Raw genomic sequence first — 21046 nt, forward strand, 5'->3', positions numbered from 1 at the left:
CGCTCTAACTGGAATGGCAAGCCCTCCCTCTTTCCCTCTCCTGCTTTATTTATTTTTTCATAGAGCTTATGACCGTCTGGCATGTCATCCCCTGTCCATGTATTTGTTTATTTTCTGATTATCTCTTTGCCTATCTAAAGATATAAGGTCCATGAGAACAGGGGTTTGGTCTGTTTTGCTCTTTGCCACATTCCCAGAGCTTAGTAAATGCTCCATAAATAATTGCTGAAAAATAGCTTTTGCATTGAGTCAGCTAGGAGAGGTTAAATGACATTCTGCGAGGCCTTTTGTGTTCCAAGTTGGTGTACTTTTTATCATGTGCTGCCTTTTGGTTTTCTGTAACAGGAGCCCAAAGCCCAGATTTTAGGAATCTGAGGCCACAGAGTTGCAAAGCTGGATAATGGAGGAGCTCCCACTAGAACCCAAGTCTTCTGGAATTTAGTTATTCAGACTGGATTCTGTTGCCATGGACAAGCTAAGTGTGTTGCTCCACTATACAAAGGTAACATTTAGGTTTGAAGCCGTCCTCTTGTTTTTCCCACTGTGGCCCATTTACCTCTCAGTTGGTTCATGGGTCCGTAAATGCACCTGGGGTAGAACTCAGCATTGTTACATTCCACACCGGTGCCCATTCCACCTCTGTTAAAAACATGGCACGTAGGCACAGAGCTCGAAAGTAGTTACACATGGCTACTCAACCATCTCTATCTGGGCTTCTACGTGGGAAGAGGTTCCGTCTACACCTTGGAGCAAAACATTGAATCAGTGCAGGCATTAAGCCCTATGGAAGTTGAGAATAGATCATTTGTCCTCTGTGTGTCTTTTCAGGGTCATTTGACGATTCCTTATTCATCTTCTGCTTCACCACGGTTTTCTTCTTTGCCCACACCTGGCTTTCTTCTTTGCCTCTCTGTCTGCTCTCTCCCGAGAGCTGCAAGTAGCTGCCAGGATTGAAAACACCCAGTGAACCCCCAGGAGCTTTGGTTGCCAAGTTGTGGAAGCTGTAGCAATCATTCCCTATGGCCGTTTGCTCATAGAGCCAAGAACAACCAAATACATCAGCTGGGAGCCGACCCTCATGAGCAGATCTTGGTCCAGCTTCTATCTCTGAAACAGCTTGCTGGGGAAGTCTTTCTTTTGAGAACAAACACATGTTTATACTCAAACAATGCAGTTCAGCGTGTTCCTACTGGAATAGTGCTGGAGCCCATGAGCCTTTTGTACTCACTTGGTGGATTTGTTGCACTGGACTCACCTTGCCCATCGCTGGTGGCATGAATTTCCTTTCTAAGTTCTCCCTCTGCTCTGCACCTTAGAAGTAGACAAAAACAGATTGCCTAATCAACTACTTGAGAATTGCACCAATTATGCAGAAAATGAGGGATTTTTTTTTTTTTTTGGTCCCTGGATCATGAGGCATCAAGTGATTGCAGAGTTTAAATTTTCCCAATAACTTATCACATTTCCATGTTGTTTTTTTCCCTTTGGAAAGGTAGTATAAAGGGAGGAGAATCAATGGAAAGAGCTCATGAGTTTTGGAATGTGGGTTCAAATCCCACATCTGCCATTTATAGTCTTTGCATCCTTGAGTGAGGTGGCTAACTTTTCAAAATCTCCTTTTTTGTTTCATCTGTAAATCAGGCACAAATAACAATTATCTTGCAGAACTGTTGTTACTGTTTGAAGAATGTGAATATAGAAACTGACAGTGCCCAGAAGATGGCAGGGTCTTCATACATGGCAGTGAATAGCATTAATTATTATTAGTAGTATTGTCAAGTACATACTGTGTAGGTCAGGATTAGGGTAGCCACAGTCTAATGGAAAGTGAGAGAAAGCTGGGGGAAATCTTCCTAACCGCTAACTTCCGTGTTCCTTGGATAAGTCAACCTGACTGAGCCTTTGTTTTTAATATCTTTAAAAGTGGGGGAAATGCCATTCTCCTCACTTAAAAACTAGAGAATTGGTATTTTGGAGAGCACACTATACCAGACACTGTACTTGGTTTTCCTGAAATGTAACCTCTCATCTCACAACCCTGGGCTGTTGCTCAGAGTTTACATGTAAGGATCCAGGATCTCAGAAAGGTTGAGTAATTTAGCCAAAACCATAACACTAGTGAGTGGCAGAGTTGGAATTGGAGCCTGGATTTTTTTTGACATTCCTTTACACATCATTTATAAAATGAAATATCATATTAAAACTTAATCAGTACTAGGTTTATTAGTACTATTTTTGTCAAGGTCTCACTGATTATGTTATAAATACAGGCTAGGTGATTTGGATACAAAGAAAACAGGAAATAAACCCTGGCATTGAAGGACTGAGACTCTCTTAAGGATCTTATGTTCTTTGGCACATAAAACTTACCTCCCTAAAATAGAAATAATGTTCTTATTAGAAAAAAAAGACATTTAAGAAATGTAATTAGTATTTCATTTAGAGAAGGAGAAAGTATAAGACAGGCTACCTCAAAGTGGTGTGCAGATCAAATGAAAGAATATCTACAAGAGGAACTTGAAAAATAAAAGACATGCTTTAGGTATAAGGTGTTGTTCTCTATTATTATTAAAATCTACTATGCATCTATAATGTTGCAATCCCCGCAGAAAGAAGACCAAAAGACAGTACCCCCTGTAAGATGGGGTGCAAGAAGTGTTGAGTAAAGGGTAGAACACGAAGAGCCATAAGAGTTCAGAGAAAGACCCACCATGGTAATGTTCACATATTGTCTAAAACTCAGATTCCTAGACTAAAGTGAAGGACCTTGGAGACAATTCACCCTCATGGTATTTGAAGTGTACACCTAATGCATTTGAAAGGTTCTTTTATTCTTAGATAAACTAGTTTATCTTGGAATGGTGGGGGTAGGTACCAAGGGTACAGATAAGTTTTATCTTACAGAGAGGAAATGAAGTTTCCTGATATGCTCAGAGTCAGATAGAGTGAGGTAGAGACCAGATATCTCCGAGTTTGGTTAATGGGAGTGGAAATGAGGTTAGAGCCAATCCCTCCCTTTAATAGTGATGTGACTACAAACAAGTTACACCGAACATTTCAGAGCATCTTTTTCATCTGTAACAGAAGGGTAAATAACAAAGCAACAAAGGGTAAAGAACAATGATGTCATTGGGTTGGTTTGGGGGAAAGTGAAATAGCACAGTCAAGCATTCACCTTGTCTGGTATAGAAGTGTGTTTCTTTCTACCACTTCTGTCAGTTGTGGTCATGAATTTAACCCCTTCTTTTCCCAGCAAAGGCATTAAATAGCTCACATTTTACAGTGAGAAATATTATACTTCTCTCTTAACTGGAATAAAAGTGTAACCTGCCTCAAAGGCTGGGCTGGTGGGCTTTATTTATGTATTTTCCGTAACTGTAACAGTGCCTGGAACTTAGAAGGTGCTCCAAAAATATTTATGAAGCTGAAAATATCCACAGGTTGCTAATCAAACTTCATAGCTCTCCATCTGCCCTATGCCATTTTCACATTAGAATTATCAACCCAGTATCATTTGAGGGAGTTCTGTTTCTGATTTAAGTAGCTCCTATTGAACCAACTTTCATAAAGATAAAAACTGAACTCAAGACGAAAGATATTGAAAAAAATCCAATTACCTGAAGGCACTAGAGAGTGAATATAAGCAAACAGATACTGGAAGTGAGTCGATTCATGGACAAAGTGGAGGGCACTGGGTATAGTCTCCTCCTGCTCCTTTTTCTAATAGCTACCAATCTGAGGGCTGACCCCAGTCTGTGGCTTGTGGGGATAAATAGAGCAAGTGGAAAATGATAACTTACTGGCTGGGAAAAGTAAATCCTGAAAAGGAAAGGATCAGAGAGGGAAAACCCCAGATTCTAGATTCTAAACTCTGAATCATGCATGTACAAGGAATAGACTTGAAAAGAAAAAAAACATTAATACTCTTCAGAGGAACATAACAGAATCCAGATTCTCTATAACATATTTTCATAATGTCTGGGATATAATCCACAATTAATCGATGTATGAAGAAACAGAAAACATCATCTACATATAACCCCCCCAAATCATAACATTCTCTAATATGGAACTTATAATGTATGTTGATGTAACACATATTAGAACTATAGCATAAGTAATGTGGATTTCTGTATTTTACATGAAGTAGTGCAATATGAAATTGAAGTTGGCTTTCACAAATTAAGAATGTATATTGTAATCTCTGCAGCAAACACTAAAAACAGTGAAATAAGGATGACTAAAAAGTCAAAAAATAAAGTAGAATTCCAAATTATCTTCATTTGGTTCAAATATGAATCCCACTGCAAATGTTCAGACCCATTCAACAGCAGTCTCAGATTATAGTCACAGAACAAAAGGGTAGCAAAATCCAGATGTGAACATCCAAAACAGCTTCCCAGAGACCTGATTCCATCTGGCCTTAATGAGAACAAGAAAGAAAGAAAGAAAAATCAGAAGGCACATCCCAGATTTAAAGATGTGAACAAAAAACTGGAGACATGTAAACAAAAATGGGCAGAGTCACTGGAGAGGAAGTTGGGAAATGTGTAAGAAACTCAGGGTGCTGGTGCTTTAAGCCTGATTCCTGCAGCTGGTTGCCCTAGGACTGAGAGAAGATTGGTCAGGCTTTGAGAGGTGAGTGCCAGTCACAGCCAACCACAACCAGGATTTTGGATTAATTTGGGTAAACAAATGGCTAAGCATGTTGCTAACTACATTTCTAAGATATTGCTGAAAGAAGGAAAAGAGCAAAACAACATTTTTTGGCTCTCTCCAATCTGTTGTTTTTGCACCTGTGTTGGTGTGTTGCAAAGCAGAGGAAGTTGCACAACCTACTTGCCACCAATCCCTCAGTTTATTCTCAGACCACATACTAAATTAGTATGCAATTTCCAAGTCAGCACTGGTTGTTTCAAAATTAATAGCTGTGAGGGAATGAAGGTGCCTGAGAAGGCCATACTGAGCCAGCCGCAAATTCCACATTATTTTTGTCTAAACAAGTTGTCTTAATGCCTGAAAAAGTTTGGGGGATACAAGTTAAACTGGTAACTTCAAACCATGTATTAACATATTGGAATCTCCTTCATATAGTTTTCTAGAGTGTATATTTCTGACTCAGTCCTAAAGGTAATTAAGTCTTGCTCTGATTCTAATTCAGCACCCATAGAAGGAAGAATTGCTAGGCAGAGTGAGAACATAACTCTTTACAAAAGAATTATGATTTGAGGGTGCCTGGGTGGCTCAGTCGGTTGAGTGTCTGACTCTTGGTTTCAGCTCAGGTCATGGTCTCAGGGTCTTGAGATCAAGTCCCACAGCAGCCTCCATGCTCAGTGGAGAGTCTCCTTGAGATTCTCTCCCTCTCCCTCTCCATCTGCTTGTACTTTCCCTCTCCCTCCAAAATAAATGAACAAATCTTTAAAGAAGAGTTATGATTTGAGAGAGAACTCCTTATTGGAGCTTGTGGGAGTAGGTAGATAGGGCTGATATAAATAGTAAAATAAGAATGTGAATAGGGAACAAGGTGGTGGTTGCCAAAGTGATGGAGGGATGAGGGAAACAGGGGAAGGGAATTAAGAGTACAAACTTCCAGTTATGAAATAAATAAGTCACAACGATGAAACGCAGAATGTAAGAGACTGTAATCAATGATATTATAATAATTTAGAGTGACAGGTGGTGACTAAATTGATCATGGTAAACATTTTTTAATGTATATAATTGAATTCTTATGTTGTACACTGGAAACTAATATAATATTATGTCAACTATACTTCAGTGTAAAAAAAATAAAAACACTCTTCTGGAAGTTTCTACTAAAAAAATAAAAACTTGGGCCTTCGGATTTTCAAGGAGACACAAAAGATAAAATACTGGCTGGCTACATGGGCTATTGTATCTTTGGGTTATCTTAAGGACTAGACTGTGTGTAGAAGCCCTAAGTGAGAGATGCTGTTGAGACTGTGCAAGTGAGCAGGAGCCCTAGGGTAAGGTCAGCTGAGTGAGGCACAAAATTTGAGGGAGTGCCAAAAAAAAAAAACCCTCAAGAATCGAGACTCAAATAACTAATAATTATTTTAATCAAAAATACAAATTTTAACACAATACTTAATCAAATTTCATGAAAAAAATCCACAATGAACAAAATCTCAAAATTTTACACAGAAACAAGCTATTGCTCTTTGCCTATTTTACAATCCCGAGTTACTCTGCCATAGGGACATTGTTTTTCATCAGCTCTGGGTTCCTGGAGCTGTATGCTGTTGCTTTCCCACAGCAGATATCTGATGGTTGATAATGGTGAGCAAACAAATTGGGCATCACACAGTCTTATATAGAGATTGTCTTTTTTAATTGTAGAGCTTTCACCAATGTTTCCACTTTGGCTCAAAATCTGGGAGGATGTTTCGGTAAATGTACATAGGTGTGCACGTCTCTCTTCTGCCTCCAGTTCCAGCGGCTCAGCCTGGCATACCATAGTGCAGGATGCCACAGACCAGGGAATAACCAAGAAATTTTTATTGAAAGCTTGCTTCGTGGAGGGGCTTTTGAGAATTCAGGACGAGTTGATTTACAACTGAGGGTCTGAGGAATAGTTAGTTGACTGCAAATTCATAAGATTGAGGACCCATCACAAAGGAAACAGAACTCTGTGTGATAATAGAGCCCAGACGGTAGAAGAGCTCTGGCTGAGGAGTCCACCACTAAGCCTAGTCCTGCCACTGACTTCCTGTGTGATATGCTGCATCAAACCTTTCCTGAGCCTCAGCTTGTAAACCAGTAAAATGAAGAGGTTCTCACGCTTGTTGCAGCTGGGAGTCCCTTTCCAGATAAATCTTATAGGGTGCTACAGGCAAAAGTAGACCTGATCTGGTTGAACTTGGTGTGTGAAACCAAGACCCTCACCTGTTCAGCTTTTCCTGATTCCCCACAGGGACCTTTATGGAAACCTCCTCCACCATCCCAGAGCCTTTTGAGCATAGTTTGGAACACTGTATGAGGGAAACATTGATGTCAATTCTAGTTCTAACATTCAATTCTTGCCCAGAAGAAAGCTCTGCCTGTATTTGCATGGTGACAATTTGACAGTGAAATGTTTACTCATGTTAAGCAACCAGAGGAGCCTCCAGCCTTTGGATTGCACTTTGGGTGTGCCCTGTTCTGTTTCTGGGCTCCTCTAGCCTGCTGGGCCCATGGAATTAGCAGAAGCATCAAGGGGATTTAGTCAGCCTTGCTATGGCCAGGACAATTATACAGTGGAGTGAGGCACACTGCCAGGATTTTAACATGAAGCAGGCACCCCTGGGAACATTGACAAATGACCAGGGGTTGTCTACACATGGCCAGGAGCCAGCAGCAGCCAGCTGGGCCTTACTTCCTGATGAATGTGACAGTTCCAGACCTCCGAATGTTCCAGAACTGAGAGTGAATGAATTCTAGTGGTATTCAAAACAACAACAGGGTCTTTGCCATCTTTCTTAAGATTGTTATCCTCTTAATTACGTTGGCTGTTATTCCATTGTTACAGATCTTCAAGGACATAACAGCCTACTCTTAAAACACAGGTAGCAAGAAAGCAACAGGAACTATATAGAAAAGGAAGGAACCCTAGGGTCTGACAGGTCCAAGTTGGAACCCCAGTTCTACCTCTTACTAGTTGTATGCTCTTGGTCTGTTTTTTTTTTTTCAACTTGTCTGAGCTTCAAATTTCTTAGCTATACAATGGAAATAAAGTGCCAAATAGGGCTGTTGTGAGCACTATAAATGGGATTACATGAATAAAATGCTATTAGTAGGTGTTAGCAGGTGCTCAGTAAATGTTCCTTTCCTTTTTTTCCCCCCTGCAACTGTCATCTCTTTAAAGAAATAGGTCAAGAAAAGTTTTATGTTTTATTCAACTCTGAGATCTCTTGTGTGGGATTATGCTGATTATTTTTTCTTTTTCTATGTTCCAAGTTTTCTATAGGTGAAGGATGCTTGAAATAGTCTAGTATCTAAACAAAACTGAGGTTTAGAAGCAGAATAGGATTTGCATCCTTGACAAAGTGCTAATTTCATTAACATGTAAAGGGCTCCTAGAAATTAACAAAAAGAATAACCAGCAATCCAATAGAATTATGAGTGAAGGAGAAGAATGAGGAATTCGGGAAAAAGAAAATGCAAAGGACTCTTAAAAATGTAAAATAATGCTTATCTGAGTAAGAAAAATATAAATTCAAGTTACAGAAAGATATCATTTTCACCAATCAATCTGTAAAAGTACAAGTTTGAAAATATGTTCTGTTGGCAAAATTCTTTGAAGAATCTTGTACGTTTCTTTGTCTTTGAACAATCTTTGAACAATCTAGTACATTTATATGTATTACAGACATAGCCATGCCTGTGAACTCATATGGAAAGATCTCCAAGATATAAGTAACTAAATAAGCCGTGTATGTTAGAGTGTGAAAAATAACCTACCTTTTGTGTAAAGGAAGACAAAAAGAAAAACTTGTGTTTATATTATTTGCTTGATATGCAACAAAATCTGGAAAGATATGCTAGGAAAAGTGGTGGGAACTGGGCTGATCACAGGAGTGGAAAGACTTTTCATCACACATATTTTGTATTTATAAAATATTTTATATTTTTATATTTATATATGATTTTTAATTTTTTGAATGTAGCCCCAACTTAAAAGTATTTTTTAAAAAAAGTATGCTAAAAAGAGAAGATGGAGAATTTTATATGGCAATCAATATCGACCAACATAGCATGTGTTAGTCTCTAATCAAAAAAAAAAAAAAAATTAAAGACAAACACCTCCCAACATAGGAAACTTTATTCCTGACACACAGTCGGTAGAGCAATCTTTTAATTTGCTACAGTTCTGATTCTACTGGAAAGTTTACCTATACTTTACCAAGGCCACATTCCATCAGTGCATAATTTTTATAACTTTCTTTAAATCTATGCATTTTATATAACATAACATTGATCCATAAGAATGCGTATTTATTATTATTAAAAACCAATAGCACATCATAATTCCATCACTCAGAATAGTAGTGGCTTCAGAATTTTTGTGTTGGAAGAGCTTAAAGACAGTGAATTGGTTGGAAGTTGACAACTAAAGAGGCGTGTTAAAGTTTCACTTGTGACATTTCCTTTTTAAAAATTTTTAATTTTTTTAATTTTTGAAACATTTTCTTTAAATGAGTCATAGTGAGTCTTCTCAGAGGCTTCCACCTTCAGGCAAATCACCCCCAGTCTTCAAGCTATTCCAGCTGATAGCATGGAGAACAGAGATAAACTGTCCCAGAAAAACCTTGCTCAAATTGTAGATTTTTAAAAAAGTAAATGATTGCTGTTGTTTTCAGTTACTGAGTTTGGGGTGGTATGCTACACAGATCACAGATCCCTTTTATCCAGTCGGTGTATCCATCCTCCAGCTGCTGTGAGTGTGGACTGCTAACAGTTTACAGATGCTCCCTTCTCCAGAGAACTGTCCTTTTCTGGCTGGAGTTACAAGGGAGGTTATGTCCAGCACCCTCACCCTAAGGCCAGCCTGCAGCCAATGACTAATTGGTAAGAAAAAAGTGGTCCCTTTGCCTCAAAGCAGAATTGACTCTATGGTGCAATTCCCAATCCAGTGCTTCCTGGGGGATGAGGCTAAAGCTAGATCCCCAGTGAGGCCACATCCTGGTCTAGCTCCTTTTCCTGCCCAGTTCTCTTCTGTCTCTTTCTCCCAAGAGCTTCCTCAATGTATCACATGTGCTGTAATCCTTGTCTCAAGCTCTGCATCAAAGTGCCTGACTTGAAATAGGCACTAATGGAAGTTTTAAGAAGTGTTGTGGAGAAATCTTTATAAGCCATTTCTTGGTGCCTCCACTGCCCAGAGATACCTTTATTATTATTTTTTGTGTGCATGAAATTATCTAATACCTTGCAGAGTATGTAGTACATTCCCTTGGCAAATAACACTCAATAAATGCTAGCCATTGTTGTATTCCTCTAGTGCTGTACCTGTATTTAATATCATATCTATTTATTAAGCACATACCATGTGTCAGGCACTGTTCTAACATATTTCATGTATAACTCAAGTAGTTCTCATAGCAATCCTATCTAGTGATTATTATGATTTCAAAAGAAGCCACTGAGCTTTGGAGAGTTTAAGTAACTGATCCAAGGATGTGCAGCAAAGAAGTGGCAGAGCTGGATGAGTTATATGTATCTGCATTATATTTTAGTCATCATTTCACTGATAACCTCTTTGTGGCCAATTGCTTCAATGTGGGACTGGATGTTTTGCTGTGTTAAAGAATTGCAAGTGTGCATAGTAATTCACTCCACCTGTGACTATCTCCACAGAAGAGAACGGGGCATCCTGGGAACTGCCCTCCTCATAATCTCAGATGGCCTTTCTTCCTGGAATGGCCACCATCCTTTAAGAATCACATCAAATCTCATCTTTCCATGAGTTTGCCCTGATTTCTGTTGTATTTGCTCATCTTCTTTAAAGACCTGTTACAGACCAAAATGTCTAAGTCATTTTGGTCCCTAACAATTTTCAGCCACCACTGGCCCAGATACATTGCCTTTTAATAGAGGTTATGTTTACAGATGGACCTGTTTTCATTAGCTAGACTACAAGCTTTTTTTCCTTTTTTTCATTTTTTAGACGTATTTATTTATTGGAGAGAGAGAAGGGGAGGAGGAGCAGAGGGAGAGGGAGAGAATCTCAAGCAGACTGAGAACCCAACATGTGGCTTGATCCTATGACCCTGAGATCATGACCTGAGCTGAAATCGAGTTGGATGCCTAACCACCTGAGCCACCCAAGCACCCCTAGACTGCAAGTTTTTTAAAGACAAGATCAAACTTATTTGTTATTTCTCTAGTATCTTATACAGTGCTTGGCACAAAGTAGATTCTTAATAAAAATCTGTTGGTTGGTTAAATGAATCAACAAACTATTTCATGGGTGTGTGTGTTTCCTGTTTTTTTTTTTTTTTTTTTTTGTATAGATTGTAAGATTTCTCAGGCCCAGACCTGCTTTTCCAATTTCTTTTGTGACTTCATGTTTAACAAATTGTAGGTTCAGGGCAGAAAGTCCATGAAACTGAATTGGAATTGTCTGCCCTAAAGGATTGGTCACACTTTGGTCTTACTCTGAGAAAAGGACAGCTCTCTGTCATAGGGAAGCAGTCCCATGTAACATCCTACATGGAATTAGAGAAATTTTTAATTTCTAAATTTGTTGCATGGCCAACCCTATGTGTGCTATTATTTCCATAACTCTCCGTGTGACCAAATGTCCTTGACTTGACCTTCTGGGAATATGTAAACCATGAGATTCAAAGAGGGATGTTTGTGGGAGTAGGGGATCATGTGATGTGGAATAATCTTTATTTGCAATTCCCTGACTCAGGAGTGATTTCTGAGAAGTGGCAAGAGGTGACTCTACAGAGAGCCTTGCCGGCCTCTACAAAGACAAGACTTTATATGGGGATGGCACTCTGCCAGCCTGACAGGAAATAGAAAACAAAGGGGCAGCTGACTCCAGGTCCTATCCGGACCAGCACCAGGTTTTTACAGGCTAGTTTTTAGCATAAAACGAAACAAAATCTCCTTCAGGAGTTGAAAGCTGAGCTAAAGGAATACTGGAATGTCCCTTTGTACTGGAAGACTGAATTTGCTTATTTCTATGAATAAAAACTAAATTTTAAAATGCATCAAAGAACTTACATTTCAACATATCTCAATGCACACTTTATCATCAAGAACTATCTGATCCTCCCCAAGTTTATTTTATAAGCATACATGATCAATATTGGGGTTTGTTCACAGAAATATATATTTATTTTCAAAGAATAGGAAAAAGATAGCAAGGTACAGGGGGTTTAGGAAGGTTCATTATACTTTGGAGAATATTTCAACCTTGCTCTTCAAATGGGGTGCTCAGATAGGTTCATGTTCAACCTCAAGGTCATTATCTGTACATATTACTTTAAGCCAGAAAAGATGAGGGCTCTTTGGGTTGGGGTCATGATTGGGATAGGGTAGGGAGAAATTCTGGGCATCCACAGCTGTAGGAAGTGCTTGTTCTCTGTTAGTTTTGTTTACTTAAAAAGAGAAAAAGAAGTCCACATGTCTCTTTGAAGCCCTGTGGGACTGTTTTCACTGTGAGCACACAGAGAAAGCCCGTGATTGTTCCTGGAATGCTGGTCTCACCATTTATTGTCCTTGGATTAAAGCCTGCTTTGCATTTGGGATAAAGATTCATTCATTCTTGTGCCAAGAAATAAAGAATTCTATTGTCTTCCTGCCCAAATTGTTCCAAGACAATCTTTTTTCTGAGCCTGACAAGCCCAGATAGCATCTTGCTTGGCTCCTGATCTGGTCTCCAAAGGAGATGTTATGCCCTGTTTTGTCAGAGCTTTTCCACCACAATACCGTTACACAGAGCAGACCTGTTCCCCTCAGTACCAGGTGGCTCGCTTTTTTTCACAAGGATCTTTAACAACCGCTGAGGATTGCCAGATCAGACTTAACTATAATTCTCCACCATAAGAATGGTTGTGTCACTTGAATAGCCAGAGTGATGATGAGCCCTTGGTGGTTGCTAACTCAATCCACAGGGAGAGATGAGTGTAACTTTTTGCATGCTGTGACATGCTTTATCCCAGAATATTCCTTGATTATTTGCAAGAACAAAGGCCAATTTAATTAAAATGAACATAGAAGTGTGAAAAATAAAGGGCAGAGAAATTGAAATAAGTTGGTTTTCTCTTTAGAGGAAAACCACCCCCAGGTGGGCCTAAACAAATTCCTTTTTCATGTCTCACAGAATGTTCTTGTCCATGTAGAGGGTTTAATTCCAATCATCATGACAGTGGTCATTTGTCACTTCTACATCTGTCCTTCTGAACTTTCCTTACTCCCCTCAAGCCTTCCTCTGCCAGCAGACCTGCTGGCCACTGACCTGTGAGAGAAGGTTGAGGCTGTCTCCCATCACAAGCCTCCCTCTCTTCCTCCAGTTTCAGACAAAGGTAGCCTTTTCCCAGTGTCTTGCTGGTCCCTCCTCTTGTGCTCTTCATCCAAAGAGTCTTGTCCGGGAGCTTGTTTCAAGTTATTTCTGCTTTGTATTGTCATATCCTTTTCTCTATGAACTGGTCCATTCCCATCTTCTATGAAAATGCTCAGGTCTCTCTTATCTTTTACAAACATCCTCTCTTAACCTGTCTTTCTCCCCTTCTTCTCCCAGTGCTTTCCTTTCTCTTCCCTTCCCTTTCCAGATAAGATCCTACAAAGAATCCTTTCTATTTGACATTTGTACTTCTAACTACACTTAGCTACTACATTTTTCATGACTGTGGTTTCCACTTTAAACTCTCAACCTCCCCTATGACAACTTTCCCAGGCCCAGCCCACAATTCCAATAAAATGGTCTGGTATAGAGCGCTCAATACTGTCTAATTGCTAGAGGCAAAGGACTCCTTTTAGTCTCACCTTGTTTGACATTTATATAACACTTGCCTCCATTAATCCCTTTTTTCCCCCTTTTTTCTTCTTGAGATTCTGCTCTTGGTTTCCATGATACCAAGACCTACTAATTCTTCTGTCTCTCTCTCTGACTATTCTTCTCCACTCCCACCCTCAAATGCTGATGTCCCTTATGGTCCTTGGGTTTTGCCCCTTCTTACTCTTTTCTGGTCGTTTATTTCATGTCCATGGTTCCACCTTCTGCCTGTGTACTTCTGCCTGAGTACCCCTATATTTATATCCCCACCTTCAGACCTTTCCCCTAAGTTCCAACTGCTTCCTTCAAGATCTTTCCCCCTAGATGTCACATGTAGGTGGCTCAAACTCAGCATACTCAAAATTGCACTTATCTTTCCTATAAAGCCAGTTCTTCCTTCTCTTCCCCCATCATCCATCTATTCATTCAAGTCAGAATCCTGTGTGTGGGAGAGATCATTATAGCTTCTTCTCTTTCCTTCACTCCTATAGCCAACCAGTTGCCGATCTTATAGACTGGACCTCCTCAGCATCTGTGATATTTATCTGTTGCTCTCTTTTTTCCCCAGTTACTGGCTTCCCTGGATTATTAAAATGCTCTTGCTTTCAGTTTTTCCCTCTGTACCCATGTCCCACAAAGCAGCTGAAGTGAATTTCCTTCAGTAGCTCCCTATTGCTTGCAGGATGAGAGCTGTACTCCTTAGTGGGCCCAATGGAGCCGGATGTCATGTCACCCTAAAGTCATGTCACCTTTAGTGGGCCCCTAAAGCCAGATGTTTCTGCAGATTTGCCTTTCACCAGTACCTCTTGTATTCCACTCACCACACAGACACATGCTCTACATACACATTTTTCACCTTTTCAGAAGGATGCTCTTTATTCTCTGATCTCCTTCCTCATTTCTTTACTTGTCCATTTCCTCTCCTTCAACCCACTTTAAAGCCACATTATCTACATATCTGTTTTAAGACCTGATTCCAGGGTTATTCCATCTCTGAATACTGGGAGGCTTTTCTTGACTAATACCCATCTCCAATTCCAGGAACAACAGTTCTTCCTTTGAATCTTTCTACATTCTTCATCCATGGAATCTCTAGCCCTTTATTACCAACATTGTTCATTTTTGCTTCAGCACTTATTACAGTGCCAAAACCAAATAAATGTTTCTCTAAGTGATTGCATAAATTCTTACCATTTCTAATTGGACAAGTGTCACCTACAAATCTCAAGTATTAACAACCAAGGAGTTTTTTTTTCCTAGAGGACAAATTTGCTACGAGAAGAGAAATAAGGCCATTTGGCTTACCCAATATTTTTAATAATCAAGAATGTGGATTTTCTCTTATTTAGCATTTCTGAAGTGTTTACAGAGTGTTAAGAAGCACAAAAACATACCCTGCTGTTAGTCAAAATTAAAACAGCTCTGTCAGGGTAAGTGCTTTTACGGTTCTTTAATATTTTAAAAATAAAATGAGTTTTTTGGTTAGAGAACACTTTTGCAATTTGAATTTCAAACTCTTGCAAATGGATTTGTATTTTACTTTTCTGTACTAGCATCACAATTAATTTGAATATGGACTGTACTGTTTTACTTTTTGTAAGCACAAGTTCACTCACTGGTAGTTGTGAGGAACACATCCTTAGGTCTTCCTATAGAGAATATTTGCACAGGAAAGACACATCATACCTGCTATAATTTACTGAGCATTTACTCTGTACTCAGCACCGTCTATCTATCATTTGACTTTACAACAACCTCTGGATGCAGGGGTTCATTTATAAAAGAAGAAATTGAGACTCTACGTATGCCATTCAGTGGAAGGATTCCTGCCCAGCAGTGGATCTTTATCAATGGGTTTTGGTGACATCATTGTACAGAATAGGGTAAGGAGGCATAGGTGCTTGCTTGTGAATCCCTGCCAATCACTGGCCTCTAGTACCTGCAATCATCTCGGGTCTTGCTCTACCCTGGAATTTTCAACCTTCTACAACTACCTAGTATAAAGACCTGGTTGCATTGTTCTGCTGTGATTGTTTCATCACTAGTTTTTATGCTCCCTGACTACCTAAGTGTCAGTTTGTTTCATTCTCTCAAATTCAACACCTCTGAAATTCAATTTGAGCCAGATACTGTTTTCAAGATCAGATACTAATCTTCCAATCTTTGAAAACTCATATAAGTGTGTTCTTGAAACCATGTCATACTGTGCCAATGTTGTTTACCCAAAAGATGAGTCTTAGGTACATTTCATGGCATGAAGTGGGAAAGGGTCATGCCACAGCTGGCTCAAAGATAATTTAATTTTTGGAAAGTAGGAGACCTTGAGTTGGGAAAAATCCTCAAATTAGCTAGTACAGTGTTCTTCAATAGAAATATGCTAGTCCCATAGTTACATACATAATATAAAACTTTCTAGGAGCTAAAAATTAAAAAGAAACAGGTGAACTTAATTTTAATAACATACTTTGAAATCTTCTGTGTATTTTACATGCTGGACTAGCCACATTTTAAGTGCTTTATAGCAAGAGGCTACCCTATTGGGTAATGCAGCTCTAGAATCCCAGGGTAGAAAGAAAATTCAAAGTTATCAAATCCCACATCTCTTTGAGGGATGAAACCCATGGAGACTTAAGTGGCTGCACTGCCCATGGCTGAGCACATTAGTAACAGAACTGCTTCCCGACATTGGGATGCTCTGACCTCTAGCAAGTTTTTGAATGCTGATCCCCCAAGTTTAGAGAGAACAAACCTAATACTCTTTCACAGAAGAACCTTTCAACTAACTTAAGAAGACCAATGTGATCCCTGATCTTGTTTTTTCAGAAGGCTTCCCTAATGTTTTCAACTGTTCTTTGTGTGAAGTGGAGGATTTCCAGAGCCAGAGGACATAGAACATGATTATCTCTTAAGTGCTTTCCAGTTCAAATGTTCTATGACTCCAAATATTTAGCTGCCAACTTAAAGACTGTGTATATAGTAGAAGTGAAAAACTTCAAGGGAAGAAATAGGCCAAGTAAATTGATGAGTCATGTATTTCTGTCCACAGGTTAGAGGATTTAGAACCAATTGAAAGGAAAAATCGTAATGTTTCTGTGTAAGTAGCTTCTTCTTGCTATAGTTCTTAACCCTCCATGTGATGCGTTTTCTCTTTTGGGCCACTAGAGCCCTTCAACTGGTCTATCACTTAATCACTCCCTACACCATCCACAGATTAGAGCTCAGCCCCAAAATACCTCAGAAAATAAGGTATGAGTAGTCATTTATTAGTGTGAATTCAAGATAGTGAGCTTCTCTCCCAAGGATAACTGCAATTAAACCTTATCTCTAATTATAGGTATTGAAGAGACAGGAAACTTCTCATCCATGAAACCAATAGTAGAGATTCAGCTATATTTTATTTTAAGCAAAAAAAAAAAATCACTTTTAGGTCTTCAGTTTGTCTTATAGATTGAACAAATATCATGACTTAAGCAGAGCAAACTTTCTTCTTTCACTTTATCTAGGCCTCTTATCTATTTATTCAACAGCTGATGGATTATAAAAAGGTCACTACCACCAGATTATGGTAAGTACAGCAGAAAGAACTCAACCAAGAACTTGGGATGGATTTGCCCAAATTCTTCATTGCTACTGGAATAACAGTTCATATTATTATGGTGAACACAAAGATGGAGGGACTTTTAGAGTTGGAGACAGGAATCACATGTCCCTAATCCTAAAGGAAATACTTGACAATTTTTTTGTCAAATACATAAAGAATATCCCTTATTTTTTGTAAAACTGATGAATTCAGGACAATTTAACACATAAATTCAGGGATGACATGTGAAAGCTCTTATTAAAGTTGGTTATAAAATCTTTTCAATAATACCATCTCCTTTTTTTAAAAAAAAGATTTTATTTATTTATTCATGAGAGACACAGAGACCTAAGCAGAGAGAGAAGCAAGCTCCCTGTGGAGAGCCTGATATAGGACTTCATTCCAGGACCCCAGGATCATGACCTGAGCCAAAGGCAGACGCTCAACCACTGAGCCACCCAGGTGCCCCAATAATATAGTCTCCTAAAGGACTTTTAAGAGATAGCTTTATTTACAAAACACAATCAACCTTTGCAGAAACACATTTTTTTTTAGCAGACTTAGACCTACCATTAGTACAGCATTTTTCTGTTCTTGCACCCCAGAATTAACATTCAGAAAACTCCCGGCAACCATCTCAACATCAACGACTTTTTGAAAAATAGTCCAAGAAGGGGCAGAGACCTAAATAAAGGAAGGTACAGAATAGTTTTGAAAGAGAAGGGATATGATATAGGGCAAAAGGATTCACTCATTTATTCTCCAGCTCTTTTCCAGAAGGGAAAGAGAGAGAGAGAGAGAGAGAGAGAGAGAGAATAGTGGTAAATCACACTCTTGGATTGTGTTTTCCAACGATGGCCACAACATCTCCCATTCCACATGTCTTTCTATAAAGTGAGCTTGTTATGCCTTCATCAATAGGTGAAGTCTAATTCCCCTCTGCTTGAATGTAGAATGGTGTTATGACTCATTTGGAACCCACAGAACTGAGTGGAAGTCAGTTGCATGTCTTTTATTTGTTGTTTGTTTGCTTTCTTAAAAACTTAGTGAATTTACCTTGCATTGCTGCATGATGTGCTCATTTTATTTTTTTAATTAACCTTTTTATTTTGATATAACTGTAGAATCACAAAGGGTTGCAGAAAACAGAGAGTTCCAGTATACTATTAATGGCAACTAAACATATTGTAAAACTACAGTTCAGTATTGCAGTTCATTCAGATACTGACATTGATACAGTCAGGAAGATATAGGACATTTCTATTACAAGGATCACTAATGTTGCCTTTTATAGTCACATCCATTTCCTTCCCATCCATACCCTCTTCTTAAGCCCTGAAAACCACTAATCTTTCTCCATTTCTATAATTGTGACATTTCAAGGATGTTATATAAATAGAATCATATGGCATATAATCTTTCGGGATTGGCTTTTTTCACTCAGCGTAATTCTCTGGGAATTCACTCAGAGCATGTTGCAGGTATCAATAGTTTGTTTCTTTTCATTGCTGAGAAGTATTTCATGGTAGGATGCAACACAGTTTGACCATTCAGCTGTTGAAGGGCATATGAGATATTTCCATTTTGGGGCTCTTATGAATAAAGCTGCTCTGAATCTTCATGTACAACTTTTTGTGTGAACATACATTTGCACAAATGCCTGGGAATGCAACTGCTAGTGTACAGAAGTACAATTGATTTTACATGGGGATTCTGCAAATTTGCTAAATGCATATATTATTCAAAGAGTTGTGTGTGTGTGTGTGTGTGTGTGTGTGTGTGTTTTAGTTCTCCTTGGGATTTTCTAGGTAGGTAATCATGCTATCTATAAATCGGGACAGATTTATTTCTTAATTTCTGGTCTGTACAACTTTTATTTCCTTTATTGCCTTTTTGCATTGCCTAGAACTTTCAGTGTCATACTAGCAAGAGTGATGAGAATAGATATCCTTGCCTTGTTTCTGATCTTAGGATGAAAGTACTGTTTTTTTCCTATTAAGCGAAAGATAAACTAGGCATTTTGTAGATGTTCTTTATCAAATTGAGAAAAATCCTCTTTATTTCTAGTTTTCTAAGAGTTTTTTTTTAAAAAAATCATGAATAGATGTTGAATTGTAACATGTTTTTCTGCATCCATTGATATGATCATTTGATTTTTCTTCTTTCACTTGTTAATATAGTAGTTTACATTGATTTTTCAATATTGAACTGGTCTTTCATTCTTGGAATAAGCTTCACTTGGTCATGGCATATCAGTGTGGAATCTCTGCCTCCTTTTATGTCTCTTTACCTTCTGCTATTTATAATTGTTTCAAGTATTTCCCCCATACAGGTTTAGAACCACATTAAATAACAATATGGTTTCTTATTTCAACATTAAAATATAATTTAGAAAACTCAAAAGAAGAAAAGTCTATTGTATCTATGCATATTTTTACTTACCAAGTTCTTTCTTCCTTTTTGATACACCAAATTTCCTTCTTTGATTGTTTTCTTTCTATTTAGAGAATTTCTTTTAGCCATTCTTTTAGGGTAGCACTGCTATTGATAAATTTTCTTAGTTTTCTTTTGTCTGAGAATGTCTCACTTTGCTCTTCATTCTTGAAAGATTTTTTTAAATATAGAATTCTTTTCTTTCAATATTCAAAAAATGTCTCCTGTCTCATAGTCTCTGATGAGAAATAAACTGTCATTTAGTTGTTTCTTACTATAAGTAAAATATCAATTCTAACTACTTTTAAATTTTTTTTCTATGTCTTAATTTTCGGATGTTTGAATTTGATGTGCCTTGGTGTGGATTTATCTGGGTTTATCCTATTTAAACTTTGTTCAGCTTCTTTAATCTGTAAATTTATGTCATTTGTCAAATTTTTAAAGATTTCTGTCGCTATTATTTTAAGTCCTTTTCAGCCCTGCCTGCTTTCTCCTCTCCTTCTGGAAAGCCAATGACTTTAATGAATGGTAAATCTTTTGTTATAATCCCACAGGTCCCAAGGCTCTGTTCACTTTTTTCCAGTCTATTTTCTCTCTGTTGTCCAGATTGGGTAATTTCTATTGTCATCTTTTCAAATTCATTAATTCTTTCCCCTGTGCCCACTATTTTATTGTTGTACTCAACATTGAGTTTCTACCTCAGTCTTATTGAAAACTATTGGACATATATGTCACTGTATAAGTATAAAGCATACAGTATGATAGTTTGATTTATGTGTATTGTGAAATAATTACCTCAAAAAATTCAGCTAGCATCCATTCTCTCATATAGGTACAATAAAAAGAGAAAAGAGAAAAAGGAAAAAAAAATTGTCCTTGTAATGAGAGCTCTTAGGATTTATTCTCTTAACAACTTTCCTGTATATTAGTGTATAGCAGTGTTAGCTCTAGTCCACATGTAGTACATTACATCCCTAATACTTATTTATCTTATACATTGGGTTTTTATTTTGTTTTTTTTTTTTCACTTCTCCATTCTAAGATTTCCATTTGCTTCTTTGTGTCTTCTGTTTCTTTGCAGAGACTTTTTACTGTTTCATTTGTTTCAAGCATATTTATAACTGCTCATTGAAACATTATCATTATAGCTGCATTAAAATATTTGTTAGAGGGGTGCCTGGGTAGCTGAGTCAGTTGGGCAGCTGCCTTTAGCTCAGAACGTTATCTCAGGGTCCTAGGATGGAGTCCTAGGATGGAGCCTAGGATCAGGCTCCCTGCTCAGCGGGGAGTCAACTGCTCCATCTACCTTTCCCCTCCACCTCACTAGTGCCTGCTCTCGCTCTCTAATAAATAAATAAAATCTTTTAAAAATATATAGCAGGCAATTTTATCATCTCTGTCATCTCACTATTGACATCTCTTGATTGTTTCTTTTTATTCACTCCATGATCTTCCCAGTTCCTGATATGACAAATGATTCAATACTGAAAGCTGGACATTTTGAGCATTATATTATGAGACAATAGAAC

The 21046-nt window shown here is 38.2% G+C and overlaps 1 protein-coding gene across 7 annotated transcripts in view; it reads left to right on the plus strand.

The window, feature by feature from the left end:
* Positions 1-396: 396 nt before the first annotated feature.
* ADGRF1 (adhesion G protein-coupled receptor F1) overlaps positions 397-21046 on the plus strand; it is a 76930-nt gene continuing 56280 nt past the window's right edge. For 4 of the 7 annotated variants that reach the window (XM_041773033.1, XM_041773051.1, XM_041773055.1 and 1 more), the window contains exon 1: positions 399-502. The gene's annotated coding sequence lies outside the window, so the exon portion shown is untranslated. Of the gene's footprint in view, positions 503-21046 lie in introns of all 7 variants that reach the window. The other 3 variants (XM_041773066.1, XM_041773074.1, XM_041773061.1) reach the window with 2 other exon arrangements.

The sequence above is a fragment of the Vulpes lagopus genome, chromosome 1 (assembly GCF_018345385.1).
Source record: "Vulpes lagopus strain Blue_001 chromosome 1, ASM1834538v1, whole genome shotgun sequence".
Lineage (NCBI taxonomy): Eukaryota > Metazoa > Chordata > Mammalia > Carnivora > Canidae > Vulpes > Vulpes lagopus.